Raw genomic sequence first — 6,365 nt, 5'->3', positions numbered from 1 at the left:
TGATAATTTTTGAATGTTTATGAATTTTTCACGATTTTCTGATTTTTTTACTTTATTTTTTGAAATTTTTTCGATTTTTACATTTTTTATGATTTTCTAATTTTTAGAGATTTTTAGAGTCAATCCGATTCATTTCCCAATAAGAAATGATTTGACTTCTGCAACGTTGATTGATGAAAGTGTGAGTTCTTTGATCGCTATGATGTGATTTTGGATGTGATGATTGATAAAGCTTGATTGAATTGATTAGATTGATAAGATCAAGATTTAGTCTGGTTTTAGGAATGACACCTCCTCTATAAGACAAAGATGATCAAAGCATCTGGTTTCAGGAATGATATACCCTATAGAAGACTTGATCAAAATGTCTGGTTCTAGGAAGGATTCATCCTGTATAAGACATGATAGAATGGATCAGATGACTTAAAGAACTGACATTTTGTTGATATCCTGTTGCAGGAAGATTTAGATGCTAATGTGGGTTCATATTTGAGGGGGTAGCGTAAGATTTGCGTTGGGTCGACAATATCTGGAGAGATGAGTCATCGTCCTAATTGTGTATACACCTATGATGATACATTGATGATTCCTACGATAGATTTGGCCTTGGATAAGATGATATTTTGTGATCCCATGCAAGAATGAAATGCAAGCTAAATGCAAATGCAAAAAAATGAAATGCAATGCAGTGATCGGACCGGTCATGAAGTCATTGCTTTGTTTCATCATTGAGCCTTTAAAATGTGGGAATTGGGTGCAAATATCAATGGTATAATTGAACCATGATGACCTGAGCACTACTTTCCTGGGTTTTGATATTGCAAGTTAGCACAAGCATTGAGGTATAATTGAACCAAGATGACCAGAGTGTTGCTTGCGTAAAACAAGCAGTATTAACCATTTCTATATGCAAGTCTGAAATGTCTTCGATGATACTCTGATGATCATTTCCTTAGACAACTTTGCACATATTAATGATTAATTTATAGACAATAGACAAGAAAAATATCATGTTCCTTTCGCGTTCCTCTAGTCAAAGACATCCTAAAGTTACTCAGAAATCGTGATAGCGAAAATTAAAATAAAATAGTTGAACCATTATTGCCAAAGTGTTAAAATCATAAGTCAAAATATATCATCCATTGATATGTGTTTTGTCATGTTTAGATTGATATGTGATAGTTAATGGTTGACAATGTGATCTTATGTTCAATGTTGGATGTATCTCAGTTTTTCACTTGACAAGCATTGTCTAACTATTGTTCTAACTGCTTTGATTAAGCTCAAAATGATTGCAACTTTTTGCCCCCAACTAGGTTCAGGATTTTGCCCCTAGCCTAGAAACAAGCCTTATTATGATATAGTCAATGATCCAAACCATGACGAGAAATCACATGGGATGCCCTCGTATGTACAAAGGCTTTATGATGAATATGAACAGCGTTGATGGCAAAGAATGCAAGTGGAAGAATGCGTGAACCAATAGATGGTAGAGCTAGCCGACAGATAATGCATGTTTGCCAGGTTTTTACCATCTGTTTTTATTGCACTTTTTCTCATATTTGATTTTTTACTGTTTTTGGATTTTCTACTTTTTCACTATTTTTGGATTTTTCTGATTTTTCACTGTTTTTGGATTTTTCAGACATAAAACTTCTTCAGATGCATGTTATTGATGGGTTCCTCAAGCTGATCTTCATCTTGTGTTGATAGCTGATATGCCCCTGACCCAAATACTATTGTGACCACAAATGGACCTAACCAGTTTGGTTCAAATTTTCCCTTCTTTTCTCGATCTGACTAATTTCGTACATTTTCCTTTAAAACTAGTTCTCCAACTTGAAAGATTTCTGATTTGACCTTGTGATTATAACTTCGACACATTCTTTGCTGATATACCTTTAAATGATCAAAGGCATTTTGTCTTCTTTCATGGATCAGTTCTAACTCTTGCAGTCTATATACTCGTTGTTCTTCATTTGGGATAAGTCCTTTTAGTGATACACATAGAGAGGGTATCTCTACTTCGATTGTCAATATGGCTTCCGATCCATATACAAGAGAGAAAGGTGTGGCACCTGTTGGTGTGCGGATACTGGTGTGGTAGGCCGAGAGAGAAGGGTTTGATTGAATATGCCAATCTTTCCCAGCATCATTCACTATCTTTCTGAGGATTTTCAGAATAGTTTTGTTAGATGCTTTTGCCTGCCCATTCCCCTGTGGATAATAGGGTGCGGAGAATCTATGCTGGATCTTAAACTTCTCACATAGCTCTTGTACATCTTGATTCTTGAATGGTCGTCCATTATAAGTGATAATGGTCATTGGTGTTCCATAATGATAGATGATGTAATTCAAGATAAATGCAGCAATTTGTTTTTCTGTGATATTTGTGAGAGGTACTGCTTCAATCCATTTTGTGAAATATTATGTAGCTACAAGGATAAATTTGTGACCATTAGATGAAGAAGGATTTATTTTTCCTACTAGATCAAGACCCCATTGACATAAAGGCCAAGATGTCGCCAAAGCATGAAGTTCTTGGGCTGGTGCATGGATCAAGTTTCCATGGATCTAACATTGTTTGCACGTTCTAGCTATCTGAAAAGAATCTCATTCCATAGTCCGCCAATAATAGCCCAAGCGTATGAGTTTTTTCGAAAGGGTAAGACCACTTGAATGTGTGCCAGAAATGTCGTTATGGACTTCCTTTAACGCCTTCTCAGATTCTTCTCATTCGAGACATCTTAAAAGAGTACCTTCTAGACCTCGTTTAAATAGGGTATCCGCAACAAGAGTATAATGGGAGGATTGGCGAATAAAGTTTCTCTTTTGATTTTTCAATAAGTCAGGAGGTAAGATGTTATCTTTCAGGTATGTGTAAGTTTGGCCATAGGAGGAGGAATCATGTCCAATAATTTTTATAGATGGTTTAGGAATCAGGACAATTAAAGGTGAGATGAAACAACTCTTCAACCAGGAATTCATAATTCTCTTGATTTTCCTATGTTTGTAATAGAGAAGCAAGTGTTGCCATGGCATCTGCTGCTTTGTTATCATTTCTTAGAATTTGTTCAAAAGTGATTTCAACGAAATATTTCTTGAAGTCATCCACCATCTTTTTGTAAGGCATGAGTTTGTCATCTTTTGTTTGATAGTCATCATTGATTTGATTGATGATGAGTTGAGAGTCTCCAAAGACCTGAAGTTGTGTAATGTTCCATTCTACAACCATTTTGATACCTATAACCAAAGCATCATACTCTATAGTGTTGTTGGTGCATGGGAAGCTTAATTTGTATGCTTTCAAAATTGTGTGGCCTTGTGGTGTGATGAATAGAATACCTTTTCTTGATCCATGTTGTGTTCCATTATTGATGCTTTCTCCTGGATTGATATTCGAGTGATGTATTTTAAGATATGGATCGAACCCTGGAATGTCTATATATGAAAAAGTAAAATTGATTTGCCACCTTTTGAAGGATTCCCAATATTGTTGCCTTCCTAGTTTGACAGAGAGATTACTGGATGTAGATCAGTTGTGTCAATGATAACTGCCTTTGCTGGTTCTATTAGGATAGATAACTTCTCTTGATAAAATTTAGGTAAGGTGTCAAATCGCCCATCTTTCGGTGCCTCAAGGAGGTTTTCACCGTTAGATGCATCCTTTATTTTTACTTTTTCCAGATCTAATGTTGCCAATAAATGGTTTTCAGCATTAGACTTGATATTGTTTTCTTTATTTTCACTTTTGTGACTAGGAGATTTGACACCCATTTGACTTGAAAATACGTTTCTGAAATTCTTGGTGAGAGTTGTTGTAGGTTCGATTTCATTAAGATATAAAGATATGACATGGTCATTAGGAAAGGTATTCATGGTTGTATGTCCTTCATTTTCCCAGTCCATAGGTTTAGGATGAATTAAGGATAAAGGATCCTCATGTTGGATTATGTCAAAGATATTAGGGGTCGTGATAGAGATGTCAAGGCTTTCAATATGTATTTCCATGTCTAGAATGATACTCTCGTTAGAATGACCTCACACAAGTAGCTCCTGATTGTCCTCGGTTAAGTCCATGTCAGCCACATGTGATTCTGATTCAAATAGGCTAGTTCCTAATGTTTGATTTGCATACGTGTGAACTATATCGACTTCTACATCTTCTTCTTCCCTTTCAACTTCAAGTTGCTCTTGTTTGTTGTTCCACGATAATGAATATTCTCCGTTTCCTCGATCTCTTAGCTATATTTGTTTTTCCATGCTTGAAAAAATTGATGCAAATGATTGTTCTTTGGATCATGTGCTGGAATATGTTGCCTCTTTGTTATGTGAAACCATGACCTCTTGAGCTGATTTCAGATTATTACAACATTGCAATGGATTTGAGTCTGCTAATATTGTGATGCTAAAAATGGGGTTAGTATAAGAGGCATACACATATAATTAGACAATATAATATAATTGAAAATCTTAATTTCAAAACTAAATAAAAGATGCAAACCATAAGCCTTCCTTGAGATGTTCCATTTTCCTCTATTCTTGAGGACCTTGAAGGTGTTGGATTCATGGGCTCTCAGCGGAGCAATGACCTCCAAAGTGACAAATCAAGAGTTGAGTAGCTATTTGATCATGATTGACTATGGAGATGATATGAAATGCATGATTTGAGAACCTAGATTAAAATGCTATGATTAATCCAAAATCTAATTACTAGATAATTGAAATGCAAATTGCCTATAGTAACGATGCCTAAATTGATATGAGATGGGATCCTTATTGCTCTAAAATGGGGGATATTTATAGGAATATCAAGGGCAAAGCTAAGGTGGCAGGAATCCACGGTCCAGATCTGATCTGAAGATATCAAGGGCCAAGATTGAGGAAGTTGGAGAAGAGGTTGGAGGAAGGGACACTTGTCATCTCTGTGGTGACAAGTGTCAAGGAGCCTTTCTCATGAGAGGGCAAGTGTCCAAGGGAGGAGACATGTGGCAAAAGTGCCATGTGTCTCAAGGAGAGAATATCCACACCAGGGGAGGCTAGGATAAGGAGGTTAGGATGTGCAAGATAGGATAGAGTTAGTTAGACCCAAGATTAGATTGAATGGGTTAAGTTAGGGGATGGTTAGGTTGGGTGGTTAAATTTAGGAGCCATGTGCTCATTTGAATTTAGAAATTCAAATAATTGGAAAGTGACAATTAATCTCAACAAACTTGAGTTTGTTAATCTTAATTAGGGATTAGAAGAATTGATTAATATGGAGAGACATTAATTAATTTAGAATTAATTAACCAAACGGGGATATGAGATGAACTATATAAATAAATCATTTAGATTTATTTACTAGTAGATGAATACAGAAATTAATTAAATTGCTTGTGAATTCAATTAATTGGGAAGGGGAATTAATCAAATAACTGCGTATCTAGTTAACTATCTTCAGACCATTTTTAGGTGTATACATTTTGCCCCTCTTTGAAGCGATGTGTGACGACACGTTGATTCAGAGAAAACTTGATTGATGATGTTGTTGATATTGATTTTGATTAGATGTATATCCGATCTTGATTAGATGCGGATTTGTTTTCGATATGATACTGATTTGATTTGGAGATGATAAATCTCGATATGATGTCAATTCTAGAGATGATAAATCTCGATATGATGTCGATTCGATTTTGGAGATGATAAATCTCGATATGATGTCAATTTGATTTTAGAGATGATAAATCTCGATATGATGCGGTTTCGATTTTGGAAATGATAAATCTCAATATGATGCCCCAGACATTGATTGATAGATATCGATGCGAGGATGCCCCCTCGGGAGATGAATCAGATAATTTTTGAATGTTTCTGAATTTTTCACGATTTTCTGATTTTTTATTTTTTTTTTGGACTTTTTTTTATTTTTACATTTTTTATGATTTTCTGATTTTTAGGGATTTTTAGAGTCAATCCGATTCATTTCTCGATAAGAAATGATTTGACTTCTGCAACGTTGATTGATGAAAGTGTGAGTTCTTTGATCACTATGATGTGATTCTGGATGTGATGATTGATAAAGCTTGATTGAATTGATAAGATTGATTAGATTGATAAGATCAAGATTTAGTCTGGTTTTAGGAATGACACCTCCTGTATAAGACAAAGATGATTAAAGCGTCTGGTTTCAGGAATGGTATATCCTATATAAGACTTGATCAAAACGTCTAGTTCCAGGAAGGATTCATCCTGTATAAGACATGATAGAATGGATCAGATGAGATAAAGAACTGACTTTTTGTTGATATCCTATTGCAGGAAGATTTAGATGTTGATGTGGGTTCATATTTGAGGGGGTAGCGTAAGATTTGGGTTGGGTC

Source organism: Cryptomeria japonica, chromosome 9 (genome assembly GCF_030272615.1).
Source record: "Cryptomeria japonica chromosome 9, Sugi_1.0, whole genome shotgun sequence".
NCBI lineage: Eukaryota > Viridiplantae > Streptophyta > Pinopsida > Cupressales > Cupressaceae > Cryptomeria > Cryptomeria japonica.
Note: the sequence above shows the minus strand (reverse complement) of the source record.